This window comes from Carcharhinus amblyrhynchos, chromosome 22 (genome assembly GCF_965287045.1).
Source record: "Carcharhinus amblyrhynchos chromosome 22, sCarAmb.v2.hapA, whole genome shotgun sequence".
Lineage (NCBI taxonomy): Eukaryota > Metazoa > Chordata > Chondrichthyes > Carcharhiniformes > Carcharhinidae > Carcharhinus > Carcharhinus amblyrhynchos.
This window is the reverse complement of record NC_137345.1, coordinates 11634768-11652663: the sequence shown is the minus strand read 5'-3', so window position 1 is coordinate 11652663 and position 17896 is coordinate 11634768. Positions and strand designations below refer to the sequence as shown.

The 17896-nt window shown below is 45.9% G+C and overlaps 1 protein-coding gene across 3 annotated transcripts in view; it reads left to right on the top strand.

Moving 5' to 3' along the window:
• LOC145356894 (solute carrier family 45 member 3) overlaps positions 1-17896 on the top strand; it is a 162464-nt gene that overhangs the window by 63546 nt on the left and 81022 nt on the right. Inside the window, exon 1 of one of the 3 annotated variants that reach the window (XM_080209876.1) lies at positions 9176-9194. The exons of the other annotated variants lie outside the window; for them this stretch is intronic. The gene's annotated coding sequence lies outside the window, so the exon portion shown is untranslated. Of the gene's footprint in view, positions 1-9175; positions 9195-17896 lie in introns of those variants that run through there. 3 annotated transcript variants of the gene reach the window in all.

The window sequence follows — 17896 nt, the reverse complement described above, 5'->3', positions numbered from 1 at the left end:
CATTCAATAAGATCATGGCTGATCTGTCGTGGCTCAGTTCCACTTTCCCGCCCTCTCCCCATAACCCTCAATCCCTTCTCTTATCAAAAACCCATCAACCCGCTTCTTAAAAATATTTAGCGAGGCAGCCTCCACCACTTCAACGGGCAGAGAATTCCAGAGATTCACCACCCTTTGAGTGAAGAAGTTCCTCCTCAACTCCGTTCTAAACCGCCTCCCCTTTATCTTGAGGCTGTGCCCCCTAGTCCTACTGTCTTTTTTGAGTGGGAAGAGTCTCTCCACCTCTATCCTATCCATCCCATTCATCATCTTATACGTCTCAATGAGATCTCCCCTCATTCTTCTAAACTCTAACGAGTACAAGCCTAGTTTATTCAGCCTCTCCTCATAGCTCAATCCCCTCAACTCCGGTATCAGCCTAGTAAACCTCCTCTGCACTCCCTCCAGGGCCAAAATATCCTTGCGCAGGTGCGGCGCCCAAAACTGCACACAGTACTCCAGCTGCGGCCTCACCAATGCCCTATACAGCTGCAGCAAGACCTCCCTACTTTACCTCGCCTTAAGTTGATCTTTCTCTACACCCTAGCTAATACTGTAACATTTAAATGCTGTTGTTTTGGGCAGTATGGTAGCACAGTGGTTAGCACTGCTGCTTCACAGCTGCAAGGTCCTGGGTTCGATTCCCGGCTCAGGTCTGTGTGAAGTTTGCACATTTTCCTTGTGTCTGCGTGGGTTTCCTCCCACAGTCCAAAGATGTGCAGGTTAGGTTGATTGGCCATGCTAAGAAATTGCCCCTTAGTGTCCAGGGATGCGTAGGTTAGGGGGATTAGTGGGTATAATATGTAGGGATAAGGGGGTAGGGCCTGGGTGGGATTGTGTTTGGTGCAGACTTGATGGGCTGAAGGGCCTCTTTCTGCACTATAGGGTTCTATGGAATACTGCACTACATCTTGCACAGTCTCCTTTCCTTCTCTATGAACGGTATGCTTTGTCCGTCAAGCGTGCCAGAAACAATACTTTTCACTGTATACTAATCCATGTGACAAATCAAATCAACTATTTATTAGTCACAAGTAGGCTTACTTTAACACTGTTTGGGTACACTGAGGGAGGATTTAGCATGGTCAATGCACCTAACCAGCACGCCTTTCGGACTGTGGGAGGAAAGCAGAGGAAACCCATGCAGATACGGGGAGAATGTGCAGACTCCACACAAACAGTGACCCAAGCCAGGAATCGAACCGGGGTCCCTGGCGCTGTGAGGCAGCAGTGCTAACCACCATGCCACCCCAGTGATTGTGTTTATTCACTGGGTTAAATGTTCTCATCATTTGACTCAGTATCAGCGCAGACGGGAGAGGCAGCATGTAGCCTGACACCTCCACGGCTGGTTTTTCTTGCCGTATTTTTTTTGACACTTCTAGTCAAAAACAAAATCATGGACGTGGGTCCCACAATGTCACGCTGGCAGAGTCCAACCTGATGTAGAAATGCCGGTGTTGGACTGGGGTAAACACAGTAAGAAGTCTCACAACACCAGGTTAAAGTCCAACCAGTTTATTTGATATGTTTGCATCTTTAAGACTTGAATAAAACATAAGAACCTAAGAACATAAGAAATAGGAGCAGGAGTAGGCCATCTAGCCCTTCGAGCCTACCCCGCCATTCAATAAGATCATGGCTGATCTGAAGTGGATCAGTTCTGCTTTCCTGCTCTCTCCCCATAACCCTTAATTCCCTTGTCTGTCAAAAACCTATCTAACCGTGACTTAAATATATTTAGCGAGGTAGCCTCCACCACTTCAGCGGGCAGAGAATTCCAGAGATTCACCACCCTTTTGAGTGAAGAAGTCCCTCCTCAACTCTAATCTAAACTGCACACCACCCCCCCCCCCTTCTTATCTTGAGGCTGTGCCCTTTAGTCCTGCTATCCTTTCTAAGCAGGAAGAATCTCTCTACCTCTACCCTATCCATCCCTTTCATTATCTTATACGTCTCTATAAGATCCCCTATAAGATGCTATTCTGTAAGAATAGCAGGTTAGCTGCAAAGACTTGCATTCTAATTAGTATTCCGTAAACTGCGTATGTCTTCATATGCCTTTCTCTGATCAGAACCTTCCACACGCCTGATGAAGGAACACCGTTTCCGAAAGCTTGTGGGATGACTATCAAATAAACTGGTTGAGCTTAAACCCGGTGTTGTGAGACTTCTTACAGAGTCCAACCTGCCAGCCACCTCAGCTCCTGACAGATCAGGTTGCTGTTTTTTTTTGAAAGGGCGTCCTGATGTCAAGAAGATAACAGAATAAAAGAACAACCCTCACACGCCCCCATCCCTCCAACAACCCCTGCTCCACCCAACACTGCCCCCTCGGCACAGTGCCAGGACAGTGCCTGGGTATGACCTTCTCCTGACTGTACATTACTGTGTGCCCCCGTGAATTCAGTTCACTAGGTCCCTGTTTGTCAAGATGCGCAGTTAACCTCACCGACATGACGTCAAGCTGGCAATGGATGGGAAAGACTCTCCATGTGGGGGAGAACAATAGAGTGGGGAGGCCTGCTAAGTGTATGGTAATGGGGTTGCCACCATTTCATGGGGGGGGGGTCCCCATTAGGCCATCGGTGGGAGACAATCGTATGGGAAGTCCTGTAATTGTGAAAGCCAATTTGAGACTTCCCCCTCAATTCTCCACCCCACTGACATTCCCACCCATTGGAAACAAGGGCAGAAAATCCTGCGGGAGGGTGTGAATATTTGAAAAGGAGTTGTCATTTGCATTGCCACCTATGATTTACTTCTAAATGTTGGGTTCCCAAACTCTGACCCCAGTGCTTCCCGATTAGTAGAAGGGCATTATTGTCTGGATGACTTTGCCCATTTCCCAGTGACAAGCATGAAACTAGCATGCAAGGTCTAAAGGATTGAGAGTGGAAAATTCAGCCTCCTGACCGCTAAAAGTGAGAATAGTCTGCATTTATATAGCACCTTTTAATCGCACAGTGGTTAGCACTGCTGCCTCACAGCGAAAGGGACCCAGGTTCGATTCCCAACTTGGGTCACTGCCCGTGCGGAGTCTACAAGTTTTCCCCGTGTCTGCGTGAGTTTCCTCCGGGTGCTCCAGTTTCCTCCCACAGTCTGAAAGACGTGCTGGTTAGCTGCATTGAACCATGCTAAATTCTCCCTCAGTGTGCCTGAACAGGTGCTGAATGTGGCGACTAGGGGATTTTCACAGTGACTTCATTGCAGTGTTAATGTAAGCCTTACTTGTGACTAATAAATAAGCTTTAACTTTACCAAGTTGCTTCATGGGTGTGTAACTGGTTTAAACCTGACACTGAGCCAAAAACAGGAGACATTATTTACATGTGTGAATCAAGTCCTAATCACGGCTAAGAGTTATTAGGGAGTGTCTTCCAGAGGGAGAACAAAGTGGAGAAACAGGTTAATTCAGGAAGGGGATGATAGTGCTATGGACATGCAGTGAAGCCAATGCTGTGAATGATAGTTTCAGAGGAGTGGAGGTTGGCCATGAGACCGAGATGTTGAATCATAGCAGTGTTGCCAGACTGAAGATGATGGTGAGATCCAGTAGATTAGAGCACCAGGGTGAACATTTTAAAATTTGATTTATTATTGTCCCACACATTGGGATACAGTGAAAACTATTGTTTCATATGTGCTATTCAGACAAAATATACTGTTCATAGAGTACATACAGGAAAAGGAAAAATGTGCAAAATGCAGTGTTACCATCATAGCTAGGGTGTAGAGAAAGAGCAACCTAATGTGAGGTTCACAAGTCTAATGGCAGCACGGAAGAAGCTGTTCTTGAGTTGGCTGGTATGTAATCTCAGACTTTTGTATCTTTTTCCCAACGGAGGAACGTGGAAGAGAGAATGTCTGGGGTGCGTGAGGTATTTGATTATGCTGGCTGCTTTGCCGAGGCAGTGGGAAGTGTAGATGGAGTCAATGGATGGGAGGCTGATTTGCGTGATAGACTGGGCTTCGTAAACGACCCTTTGTAGTTTCTTGCGCTCTTGATTGGAGTAGGAGCCGTATCAAGCTGCGATACAACCAGAAAGAATGCTTTCCGTGTTGCATCTGTAAAAAAAATTGTTGTCAGTCATAGTGGACATGCTGAATTTCCTTAGCCACTTGAGAAAGCATTCTTTCTGGTTATATATCAGCTTGGTATGGCTCCTGCTCTGCCCAAGACCACAAGGCACTACAAAAGGTCGTGGCTGTAGCCCAATCCATCCCGCAAACCAACCTCCCGTCCATTTGACTCCGTTTGCATTTCCCGCTGCCTTGGCAAAGCAGCCAGCATAATTAAGGATCCCCATGTAGCCCCGACATTCCCTCTTCCACCTTCTTCCGTCAGGAAAAAGATACAAAAGCCTGAGGTCATGTACCAACTGACTCAAGAACAGCTTCTCCCTCGCTGCTGTCAGACTTTTGAATGGAATTCCCTTGCATTAAGTTGATCTTTCTCTACACCCGAGCTTTGACTGTAACACTACATTCTGCACCCTCTCATTTCCTTCTCTATGAACGGTGTGTTTTGCCTAAATAGTACGCAAGAAACAATACTTTTCACTGCATATTTATACATGTGATAATCAAATCAAAAGTAGGTCAGGTTGTTTATATCTGAAACTATTTTAGTACAGGTCATTTTCAATCTATATGTCTTTAAAACAGGCAAAAATTAGCACCATTCTTATGGATTATAAAAGTCATTCCTAATATTTGTGTTAGGTGAGGGCAAGAAGGCCAGCTTGGAGTTGTAGAGTTAAGCTGGAAGATGGGCGAGAAGGAAGGTTGTCCAAGTGCCTGAATGATCAGGAAGTGGGAGAGGCTGCTCCAATGTCCTGACTTGGGAATATATTGCGTTTCTTCACTTTCGATGGGTAAAAACCCTGGGATTCCCTCCTAACAACATGGTGGGTGTACCTACACCTTAGGGACTGTAGCCGTTCAGGAAGGAAGCTCACCACCTCCACCTTCTAAAGGGCACTCGGGGTGGGTAATGAATGCTAGCCTAGCCAGCAACACCCCAACACCCACGTCCCGTAGAATGAATTTAAAAAAATGTTTGGGAGTGCACCCAATCCTCTTAGTTCTTGCATCATTTTTCATAACCCGTACATGAGTTTAAGTTTATTTATTAGTGTCACAAGTCGGCTTACATTAACACTGCAATGAACTTACTGTGAAAATCCCCTAGTCGCTGCACTTCAGCGCCTATTTGGGTACACTGAGGGAGAATTTAATGTGGCCAATGCACCTAACCTGCACATCCTTCAGACTGTGGGACGAAACCCGAGACCCTGAGGAAACCCACACAGACACAGGGAGAATGTGCAAACTCCACACTGACAGTGACCCAAGCTGGGAATCGAATCTGGGTTCCTGATGCTGTGAGGCAACAGTGCTAACCACTGTGAGTTGAAGTTATGGCCTCGCTCTACACATTTAAGTTATGCTGAAATAGCAGTACAGAGCTACTAATCGTGCTTCTGTTTTCTCTGTATCAGACTGCATGTCTAAACAACTGCTGCTGTCATTAGCCATTACATATTGCATCTGTTTCTTTGCTCCATGCACTGTAAAATGAAACTGTTTGCTGATCTACTTTCCACTCTTGGCCCTATAATAACTACATCAAGAAGGCGTCAGTAGGATCTGCTCCGACCTTGTTCGAATTACAATGATGACTACTTGTTTCACCAGTAGGCCAGTAACAGAGACTTTCTGCTGCGGAATGTTCTAGTGCTATATGACTCTGTGCTGCACTCCCAAAGGAATTGCCTCAATTGAAAAATGCATGAAACCATTCCATGAAATTGGCCCTATTTGGGCAATTTTCCTCAGAGAGGCCAGACTGTGATCTGATCCATGTGATTATAGCATAACATTGGGTGTTGTTGGAACAACTCTCCAGTGCAGTTTTTAGACATCTTACCATTGAACTGACAGTGTGGCTGACTGCTGACTCCGTCTCCCTCCTCAATCACTCATTGGACCCTCAGCAGCCCGTGTGTCTTATTCCAAAAGGTGAGTTTCAAACCCCCCCCCTTTACCCCCTAATACCCCACTCCTCCTCCACCCACTTCCATTGCAACCCTAATCTCCACAGGCTGCTTGTTGGCCTCCAGCCTCCGTATGCACCAAGCAAACCCCATTCTTCTGTAACATTGTCTTCTCCCTCCATTCACCTGCCCCAGCACTGAGCCCATGTACCTTTAGATAGTCCTCTGACAGATTCACAACAAACCTTTCATCTACTTAATTTCCTGTATGTCTAAATCCCTTTTCTTCATTTCTTCTTCCAAAACGCACCCCTACAGTCTGACCTTTTTGGTTATCTTTTCCCAGCTCCAGGCACACGCTGTTTGTATTATCTGTTTGAAGAGTATTGGATTATTTTTTACATTAAAGACGATATGTAAATACAGGCTTCTTATCAGTTCTCTACAGAAAGGGGCAGATTTGTTCTGGAGAAATCTTAGAAACCTTACAGCGCAGTAGGAGGCCATTCTGCCCATTGGGTCTGCACCAACAACAATCCCACTCAGGCCCCATCCCACATACTTAACCTGCTAATCCCTCTAATGTGTGTATCCTGGGACACTAAAGAGCAATCTAGCATGGCCAGTCAACCTAACCTGCACATCTTTGGGCTGTGGAAGGAAACTGGAGCACCTGGGGGAAACCCACGCAGACACGGGGAGAATGTGCAGACTCCACACAGACAGTGACCCAAGCCAGGAATCGAACCCAGGTCTATGGATAATGAGTATCAGAATATTGCCCCTTATCTGCAGAAACCGGTTGCATATTGCAAGTTCTGTTTGTGGCATTTTTCACAGAGTCCCTACGGCTCAGAAGAGGCCATTCAGTCCATTGAGTCTGCACTGGCTCTCTGACAGAGTATCTTACCCACACCCTCTCTCCTGCCCTATCCCTGTAATCTTGGGGCAATTTAGCATGGCCAATCCATCTAACCTGCACATCTTTGGACTGTGGAAGGAAACCAGAGCACCCAAAGGTACTCACGCAGACGTGGGGAGAATGTGTGGAGTTTGCACAGACAGTCACCCAAGGCCAGAATTGAACCCGGGTCCCTGGCACTGTGAGGTGGCAGTGCTAACTACTATGCCACTGTGCCACCCTTAAAATTTGAATTTCCCACTAATTATTTTTGTCTGGTTTAGCCCATCGAGTCTGTACTGACTCCCCGAAAGGGCATCCCATACAGGCCCTTCCACCTTTTGTACTTCCTTAACCCCACACATTTACCATAGTTAATCCATTTAACCTACACGTCGTTGGACTGTGGGAGGAAACTGGAACACCCGGAGGAAAACCCATACAGACATGGGGAGAACGTGCAAACTCCACACAGACTGTGACCCGAGGCTGGAATTGAACCCAGGTCCCCGGCGATGTGAGGCAGCCGTGCTAACAACTGTGCCACGCCCATATATAACCAATCATAGAATCATAGAACCCTACAGTGCAGAAAGAAGCCCTTCGGCCCATCGAGCCTGCACTGAACACAATCCCACCCAGGCCCTACCCCCATATCCCTACATATTATACCCACTAATCCCTCTAACCTCTGCATCCCTAGACACTAAGGGGCAATTTCTTAGCATGGCCAATCAACCTAATCCGCACATCTTTGGACTGTGGGAAGAAACTTGAGTACCTGGAGGAAACCCACACAGACACGAGGAGAATGTGTATTAAGCTTTACAATGCCATCATGGGCAAATTCTAATTTTTACCAATATTTTCATACTTCTAAGTTAATGACCCCAAAACAAGCAAGATTTCTTGCCTTTGATTAAAAAGAATAATGGTAGCTCATTGCCAATAAAGATTTGTTGGAGAAGTAGTGAAGACCTTAATGAATTAAGTTCCTTTGGAATGTCCCAAAGTGTCCATGCACAGTGAATTATTTCAAAATGTGATGTCCATTAGAGAGGTGGCACAGTGGTTAGCACTGCTGCCTCACAGTGCCAGGGGCCCGGATTCAATTCTGGCCGTGGGTCACCGTCTGTGTGGAGTCTGCACATTCTCCCCGTGTCTGCATGGGTTTCCTCCGGGTGCTCCGGCTTCCTCCCACAGTACAGAGATGTGCGGGTGAGGTTAATTGGCCATTGTAAATTGCCCCTTAGTGTCAGCGGATTAGAAGGGTAAATATGAGGCTTACAGAAATAGAGCTTGGGTGCGATTGTGGTCAGTGCTGACTCGATGGGCTGAACGGCCTCCCTCTGCACTGCCGTGGCAACCATATTGGCACTGATATGGAGTTCATCTATTGGGATGAACGATCTGGCGATTTATATCCTGTAATTATAACAAAAGGTGACGCAGTTGCTGGGAACCAGGCTGCCATTTTAATTGTTACTCGCGCAGTACACATTGTGTAGACCATCCTTTCTCTGCATCTGTGTGTGGTGCTCTTGTAACAATCTAACCACTTCAGTCATGCCAAAATAATACGGTGGATCCAATTGAAGAGGTGGGGAGGGATGAGTGTAGAGATACACTTGACAGGAAAAGATGGAGACTTGTGTGCTTTTCTGTCTAACCATTAAAAGTTGACATTGCACTGTGAAATATTCTTATTTTAAGAGTTTTTGGACCACCATCCAGACTGTACTGAGCAGCTGGAATCAGATCATCGGTTGACAAAGGTCCAGCTGTTTGCAATGATCCAAGGAGGGAGTCATCCTAAGATGTCTCGAGTCTGTCGCCGACAAATTGCTTTTCTTGCATAAACCTCCCATCTGGTCCCGCATTCTTTCAGCAGATGAGGTGGCAGTGCTGTCTTTCGTTTCAGGGCAATGTGCGCGGAGCCTTGCTATTTGGGGAAACTCCAAAATGCAGTGTTTATAGACCAAGGAAAACGTTACCCTGTAATCTGTTGAACAGCTGCAATCGTAATGAGGCCAAAGAAATACATCAAGTTATTTCCAGACAGAACTGTATCCCGTGTGGAAAGGTTTCATCAACTGCAGTGACTTGCAATGATATCGCAGCAAAAAAAAGTGAAGAGCAGAGCCAGGGGAGGTATGAAGAGGAGTGTCTTAGAATATTGATCAGAGATGAATTTTAAGGAGAGCCTGGAAAGGAGGAGAAGGAGGTTCAGAGTCTTATCATGTAACCACCTCGAGGTATTTTTGCATTTTTTTGCTTTGTTGAAAAGCTCCAGGGTTCAGTTGGTTCTGTGCTAAATGTTATTTCTGTGTCTGGCTCTACTGATATTTTTTTTTTGCTTCCTTTCGCTGAATCTTAGTTGGAGAGTGGTTCCAAAGTTACCCGCAGTTCCCAAACCAGCACCCCCCCCACCATCACCCAACCAACTATGCAATCATTCCTGTCGGAAACTAGATGTAGATTTTCCAGGAAGCTTACTCATGGTGCAGGGTTTGTTGTATATCGCAGCGACCAGGACTTAACACATGCTCAACTGCAGTCAGCCATTATTGAACTAACTTTACTGCCATGATGTTGAGATTTTTGCGATAAAAGTCAGGGTCAGAGGTGGGGGTGCGGGTTCAATGAAGCTCGATGAATCAGTGGAACTAATATTCCAAAGCTGACTAAAACAGTATTATACTCCACTTTTCAAACCACAACAATTCCATCTTTCTCAACTCTACCAGGATGTGGATATCTTTCCTGTGAATACTCGAAACTTTGCAAAATATTAGTTGCTCTTTAAATGCTTTCATCTCAACCCTTCTCCTTACACCACATAAATATTTATCAGTCAGTTACCAAGGGTAATAGCAGCAGTTTGAAGCAAATATTTATTGGGCACCGAGCTGTGGGTTGCCAAAGAGTTATGGTTTTCTCTCCCCCTCATTCTCTGATTTGTTGCCGCAATGAACTTTCTGCAATGTTCAAACACTGTCCCTCTCCAGTGCTCCCCGAAGAACACTGGGGGCAGATTTGATGCAGCCCATCTTCAGGGGAGGGTTATTCAACTGAGCTGATCCGATCACTCTCCTGCCTCGAGGGTTGGCTTGAAGTGACTCTTTTCTTGACTCTGATACGGCCTTACAGGCTGTATGGTTTAGCCACACAGCAGGAATCAAACACATGGGTTGGAACTCTCCGGTCTCGCACGTTCTGCAACTGCTGCCAGCGAGAATGGAGAATTTGGCGTTCGGCCAAGTCTCCATTCACTGCAGCGGGACTGGAGAATCCCAGCCGCGGGCGAGGTCAGAGAGTTCCGGCCGTTATCTAGTCTGAGGTTTCAGTGCAGAACTGGGTGTGCTTGCTCCCTTATTTGCCATCTCTTGAATGAGATGTTAGTCTCTGCTGGAGCTGGCAGGCATTGGTTTGAAGATCCCATGGCAGGGTGGCACAGTGGTTACACAGCGGCCTCACAGCGCCAGGGACCTGTGTTCATTTCCCAGCTTGGGGCCACTGTCTACGTGGAGTTTGCACGTCCTCCCCATGTTTGCGAGGGTTTCCTCCAGGTGCTCCAGTTTCCTCCCACAGTCCGAAAAATGTAGTGGTTCGATGCATTGCCCGTGCGAAGAAACGCGGCAACTAGGGGATTTTCAGAGTAACTTCATTGCCGTGTTAATTCAAGCTCACTTGTGACACTAACACATAAACTTTAGAAATAAACTTTAAACTTTGCAAAACTTTTTCTTTTTCTCTGAAGGAATTTTCTGAAGGATGCCAGGCTGTTGTCCAATGTGACAATGTTCTTCAACACTGGCTCCAGCTGAGCGGAACTGGATGTTGTTTGATTTGGATGCATCAACTGTTTTATTTGAGGATCTCTGTCCCTATACTTGTGTAGTTGCCAGTGTTTGCGCTGAGCTGTGAGTGATTAATGTGTTTTTAGTTTATTAAGCAAACTACACTGGGATTCATGCTCCCATTTGCAGTCAGTTTCGGAATACTAATAACCACCTCAAACCGCGTCTGGGTTTGAGTGGGACGTTGCACTGGTTTGGAAACGATCTAATTCTCACAATTGCAGAACTTGTTCCTCTTCTAAATCATCAGCACCTTCGTGAACTGGAATAAAGATAATGGTCAGGGTTTTCCAGCCCTTCCCACTGGCAGTTCTTCCAGCCCTGCTGGAGGTGAGCTCCACCATGAATTCCCTGACGGCACGGCCAGCGAGCAACGCGAACGACCGTTGACTTGGGCGGGACTGGAATATCTTGGGCGGCACTGTGGCACAGTGCTTAGCACTGCTGCGTTACGGTGCCGGGGACCCGGGTTCGATTCCCGGCTTGGGTCACCGTCTGTGCGGAATTTGCACATTCACCCCGTGGCTGCGTGGGTTTCCTCTGGGTGCTTCGCTTTCCTCCCACACCCCAATTGGAGTTGGATTGGGCACGCTAAATCGCCTCTTAGCTAGGCCCCCTGACACTGGGGCAAATACATGCGGATAGAGCCTGGGTAAGATTGTGGTCGGTGCAGACTCGATGGGCTGAATGGCCTCCTTCTGCCCCATACAGATTCTATGATCTATCTCATAGAACACATTGGAAATACACAGCAGATCAGTCATGCTCTGTGAACAGAGAGGGGGCCGGATTCTCCGACCTCACCCCACAACTGGGATTCTTCAGTCCTGCTACAATGAATGGAGTTTGGCTGAGTACCAAATTCTCCATTCTCGCTGACAGCAGTAGCGTGAGACCAGAGTGTGGCAGCCAGGATGTAGTGACCTGATGTGTGCTGTTCATCATGGGATTCTGGATATACCAACAGCGTCAAATTTTACAATGCCTGTTTCTCTCAGAATTTTCTCTCGCCCCCTCTCTCTCACCCCCTCTCTCTCGCCCCCTCCTACCCTCTAATCCTAATTCACACTTCCTTGTTTGCGTGCTACCAGTCTTAGGAAGGATTCCTAAGGTGATGGTGTAGTGGTATTGTCACTAAGCTAATAGTTCAGAGGTCCAGGGTCATGTTCCAGATTGGAATTCCACCATGGCAGATGGTGGAATTTGAATTCAATAGAACAAATCTGGAATTAAAAGTTTAGCAATGACTTGCCAATTTTTAAATTCTGATAATGGGCTCCAGCCGATGAAGGCAAGCATGCCGTAAGCCTTCTTGACTACCTTCTGCACCTGCGTTGCCACTTTCAATGACCTGTGTACCTGTACCCCCTTTGCGTATCAATACTCTTAAGGGTTATGTCATTTACTGTATATTTCCTATCTGTATTTGACCTTCCAAAATGCATTACCTCACATTTGTCCGGATTAAACTCCATCTGCCATCTCTCCGCCCAAGTCTCCAACTGATCTATATCCTGCTCTATCCCTGATGGTTCTCATCGCTATCCGAAAATCCACCAATCTTTGTGTCGTCCACAAACTTACTAATCAATCCAGTTACATTTTTCCTCCAAATCATTTATACATCTATATATATATATATATATATATATATACACACACCTCCCTGTTGGTGGGAGGTGGTGTGTTATTTGTTTGCGACAGGGTTCTCCAGTCCCGCTGCTGTCAATGAAAATTCCCACTGATGACACCCCACACTGGCAGGAAACCTGTTTGCGGAGGTGCTCTGCTGGCTGGATGGGAAAATCCCACCGGCGTGAATGGCTGGAGAATTCAAGCTGGGGTAGGCAGCAATGTGAAGTTGAGGTTACATTCAGATCAGCCATGATCTTATTGAATGGTATAGCAGGCTCAAGGGGCTGAGTGGCCTCCTCCAGTTCTTAAATCATATGTTCATATGAATTAGGGTGGAAAATTTGAAGGATTTCTCTGAACCCTTTTGCACAATCCAAACAGGTTGAGGAAATCACACTGACCCTGAATTGTATTACAAGGTATTAGACAATTGGTGATCTGTCCTGTCACTCTGTCCCATGGTTTGGCACGTACAGTAGTTTGCACTGTTGTCTCACAGCACCAGGGATCTGGGTTCAATCTGGCCTTGGGTGGCTGTCTGTGTGGAGTTTGCACAGTCTCTTCATCTCTGCGTGGGTTTCCTCCGGGTGCTTCAGCTCCTCCCACACTCCAAAGATATGCGGGTTAGGTGCATTGGCCGTGCTAAATTGTCCCTGAGGGTCCCAAGGTGTAGAAGATTAGGGGGTAAATACGTGGGGTTACTTGGTTAGGGCCTGGGTGGGATTGCCTGTCGATGGGCCAAATGGCCTCCTGCACTGTAGAGTTCCTATGGATTTTGTTGCCAGGGCACCCGGAAGTAGGTATTGCAAGTGCCAGAGGAATTATTTCGCTGCAACATCATCTAATACAGAAATGGAACATTTTTGATACCTGCGTTAGCTCCTGTTGATTTTAAAAATCTATCTTGTGGTAAATTGGTGATCTGAATGCAGATTTTAGGAAAGATGGAAGCTTGATTTGCTCTTAATTTTAAAGTCAGAAAATCCTGGAAACCACAACTGAGTTCCTGAGAGATGAGCTGAGTTATCAGAGCTAAATGTGGCATGTTTTATTGTCCATGAAAAGGCGCTAAGTAAATGCACCTCGCTGTTGTTGGGTCTGCACCCTAACAATCACCAGTTTTAGTGCACTGAACTTCAGTTTTGGGTTCATCTGATTTGTAAATCTTGGTTGAAAAATAATCTCTAAAGCAAATACTTCCTTAAGTTGTAAAACTTGAGATCAAAACGCAAGGCCCAGGGTGCAAGCCACCATGTTTGTAAAGAGACGACTTACTACATCAGCAAGTGGAGAAAGAAATAACTGTGACCAGCTCTGAAGGAAGGTCATGTAAGACTTGAAACGTTGGCTCTCCATAGATGCTGACAGACCTGCTGAGATTTTCCAGCATTTTTCTGTTTTTGGTTCAAATTCCAGCGTCTGCAGTATTTTGTGTTTGTACAACCACAAGTTATTTCTTAAGATAATGGTGTTCAGAATCTCTAGACATTAGGAAATGCTTTCTTGGTATCCAGGTCAGGGTTTTTCTCTTCAACATCAATAAAATTGATAATTTGGCCATTATCCCATAGCTTGCTGTGCGCAGATTAGATTTCCCACATCACAACAATGGTTGTACTTCAAAGGCCAGATCATTTCTTTTAAGAGTAAAGTTTATTTATTAGTGTCACAAGTAAGGCTTACATTAACACTGCAATGAAGTTACTGTGAAAATCCCCTAGTCGCTACACTCTGGCGCCTGTTCAGCTACACCGAGGGAGAATTTAGTGTGGCCAGTGCACCTAACCGGCACGTCTTTTGGACTGTGGGAGGAAACCGGAGCACCTGGAGGAAACCCATGCAGACACAGGTAGATTGTGCAAACTCTGCACAGACAGTGATCCAAGCCGAGAATCGAACCCAGGTCCCCGGCGCTCTGAGGCAACAGTGCTAACCACTGTGCTGCCCAATCCCTTTTAGCGATGTTGGTGGAGACAGAAATGTTGGTTAGACCACTGAGGATCATCTTTGAGATAGTGCTATGGGATTTTCTTACATGCATCCAGGGCCTTGGTTAGCGCTTTATCTGAAGGACTTTCAGTATAGCAAAGAGTCACAGACTCCCTGCAGTGCAGGATGAGGCCATTTGGCCCACTGGGTCTGCACTGACCCTCTGGCAGATGAGCCTACCCAGTCCCTATCTCTGTAACCCCACTTATTTAGCCTGCTAATTCCCCCTAACCGGGTACATCTTGGGACACTAAGGGGCAATGGCCAATCCACCCAACCTGCGCATCTTTGAACTGGCAACTGCTCCAGGAAAACATTTTGGTTTTAAGATCCTGAAGTTGTGAGGAGGGAGATTGAGCAACACAAGGAGTTGCACAATTGGAAGACCCAAGGAAAAATTAGGTGGAGCCTGAGATCGTGTGACTGGTGGTTCTGGATTTCAACATAGTGCACGCAGGAGGAAGTATTTACAGTTTGTGCAGCACAGTTAGAACACCGAAGCTAGTAGCATTGATAAAGGCACGTAGGAGCAACAAGATTGTAACACTGAGAAATAAGCTGAAAGCTGCAGATGGGAGAAGTTTATTCATTTGTAGTTGTGTTCACTTCTGGGCTCCACACTTTAGCAAGAATGTCAAGGTTCTGAGAGAGGTTGTGAATGGGATTTACCAGAATGGTGCTGGTGATTACTTCAATTACTTGGAGAGACTACAGAAGCTAGGTTACCTTCCCTGGAGCAGGGAAGGTTGAGGTGAGATTTAAGAAGTGTTCAGAAAGGTTTTGATAGCATAAATGTCCCAGTGTAGGGGAAGTCTTAACCAAAAGGCACAGATTATCGGAAGTGACTTAAGACTGGGATTGTTTTCCTTGGAGCAGAGGAGACGGTGGGGTGGGGGGAAGGGGACATAATCATATAAAATGATGAGGGGCATAGATAGAGTAGACAGGAAGAAACTTCTCCCCTTGGCGGAGGGATCAGTGGCTAGGGGGTATCGAATTAAGATAAGGAGCAGGAGGTTTGGTGAAGGTTTGGAAGTGTGAAAAACCCTTTTTGGGTGGAGGGAGTCTGGAACTCACTATCTAAAAGGATGGTGGTGGCAGGGCCCCTCATAGCATTTGAGAAGTATTTAACTGTGAACTTGGGATACCAAGGCATTCAAAGGTTATGGACCAAGTGCTGGAAATGAGATTAGAATAGTTGGGTGGGTGGTTTGTTTTTGACCGGTGCAGATGCAGCGGGTGGAATTTTACCAGCTCGTCCGCCAGAGATTTGTACGATCCTGCCCAAGGCCAACAGAGAATGCTGTAGTCCAAGTCTCATCCGCTCCCCGGAATTGGGGCGGGTATGCTGGTAAAATTCAGGCTGATGAGCCAAAGAGCCTTTCCCTGTGCTATATTATCTCTGTGACACAAGGAAACGTTTTTTAACACAGCGAGCAATGGTAAATGTGCTCCCTGACAGGGTGACAAAGGAGAATCAATAACTCTTTAAAAAAAAAGATTAAAGAAAGGCTTCAAGATGGGAAAGGCGATAATTGTCCAGCCCTTTTATAGAGCTATGGCATGTCTGACAGGGCCGAATGGCCCCCTTCTGATTCTGTGATTTGAGATTACCTGCATGCAAAAGTCAATGAGCATCTTGGGGTGAAGGAACATCTTTTAATATTTGTATGCTAAGCTCCACATGTGTTGGCCGTACTCTCTCCAATCTGGAGGGATATAGCAGCTTTGAAACCATTGGTACACTGATTAGATGGAGGCTTCTGCATCATTGGTTTTATTGAGATGTTGCAGTCATTGAGTTAGGAATGCAGATGGAAGCGCATTCGCTGTGTAACAGTGTGTGACAGGCTGTACTGGTGGAGTGACACTTGTTTACCTCTCTGAGTCCCTTCACCCAAAACAGTCTGATCGTGTGAACTCCAGACCCAAAGTTTTCGTTCTCACACTGTCTGCTGGATACAATACAGAGTAGAAGTTTATAATAAATGCATCCTGCTCTGAAACGTTCGAATTTAAGGAAACATCTTTAACTTCTATTGTATTTACTGGATAAAAGATTTTGAAGGAGTGCGTTTTGACATTTATATTTCTGTTGCCTGAGTTGGTTGTTTGATCTCAGCTTTAAAAAAAAACTCTTTTCACGTTTGCAAATTGCTTTATTTCTGACTACCTCATAGTGTCCATTGTGGTTAGTTTATTTTCCCTTTGTCAACTGCGCTCATTTGAAAGGGATACTTCCTTTCCGAAATGAAGATATCGGAAGATGCGAGCTCCATCTTTTTATTGTCTGATTACTGCTTCATGAATTAAGGTGGAGGGTTCTTGAACCCTTGAACCTGTTTTTTTTTATATTCATTCATGGGACGTAGGCATCGTTGGCTGGCCAGCATTTATTGATGTGGTGGTGCCGGTGTTGGACTGGGGTAAACACAGTAAGAAGTCTCTCAACACCAGGTTTGCTACCAAATAAACCTGTTGGACTTGAACCTGGTGTTGTGAGACTTCTTACAGCATTTATTGCCCATCCCTTGTTTCCCTTGGATGCCAATTGAAATTCAACCACGTTGCTGTGGCCCTGGAGTCACATGTAGATCAGACTGGGTTAAGACGGCAGATTTCCTTCCCCAAAGGACATTAATGAACTAGGTGTGTTTCTCTGATAATCGACAATGGTTTCGTGGATTAAGGTGGAGGGTTCTTGAACCCTTGAACCTGATTGAACCTGAATCGTCAGTAGATTCTTAATTCCAGACTCTCTTTATTGGACTGAAATTTCACCATCTACCGTGGCAGGATTCGAACTGGGTTCCCAGAACGTTAACTGAGTTTCTGGATTAATAGTCTAGTGATAATACCATTGGGCTATTGCCTCCCCGTTAGTGCACCAGGCTTTCCCACTGTGTAGTGGAGGATAAGTCCTTAATGTCCTGTTCACATGTTCACAGAGGGCGTAACCCAAAAGCCTACTCTGTTGGAGTTTTAATGAATCTGTGGCTAAAAACAGTTCAAACTCTATAAGAATCCAGGGCTTATACTCCCGTGCAGAAAGAGGCCATTCAGACCATTGTATCTGCACCAACTCTCCGAAAGAGTACCCCACCCAAGCTTCCCCTCTGCCCTATCCCTGTAACCCCGCTCATTTACCACGGTTAATTTCCTAGGATGCTACCGGTACGTGATGGTTTGAGTTACGAGGAGAGTCTGGATAGACTGAGACTGTTCTCCCTGGAGTGTAGGAGGCTTAGGGGTGATCTTATAGAGCTCTATAAAATAATGAGGGACATAAATCAGCTAGATAATCAACATCTTTTCCCAAAGGTACGAGAGTCTCAAACTAGAGGGCATAGGTTTAAGGTGAGAGGGGAGAGATACAAAAGGGTCCAGAGGGGCACTTTATTCACACACAGGGTATCTGGAACAAGCTGCCAGAGGTGGTAGTAGAGGTGGGTACAATTTTGTCTTTTAAAAAG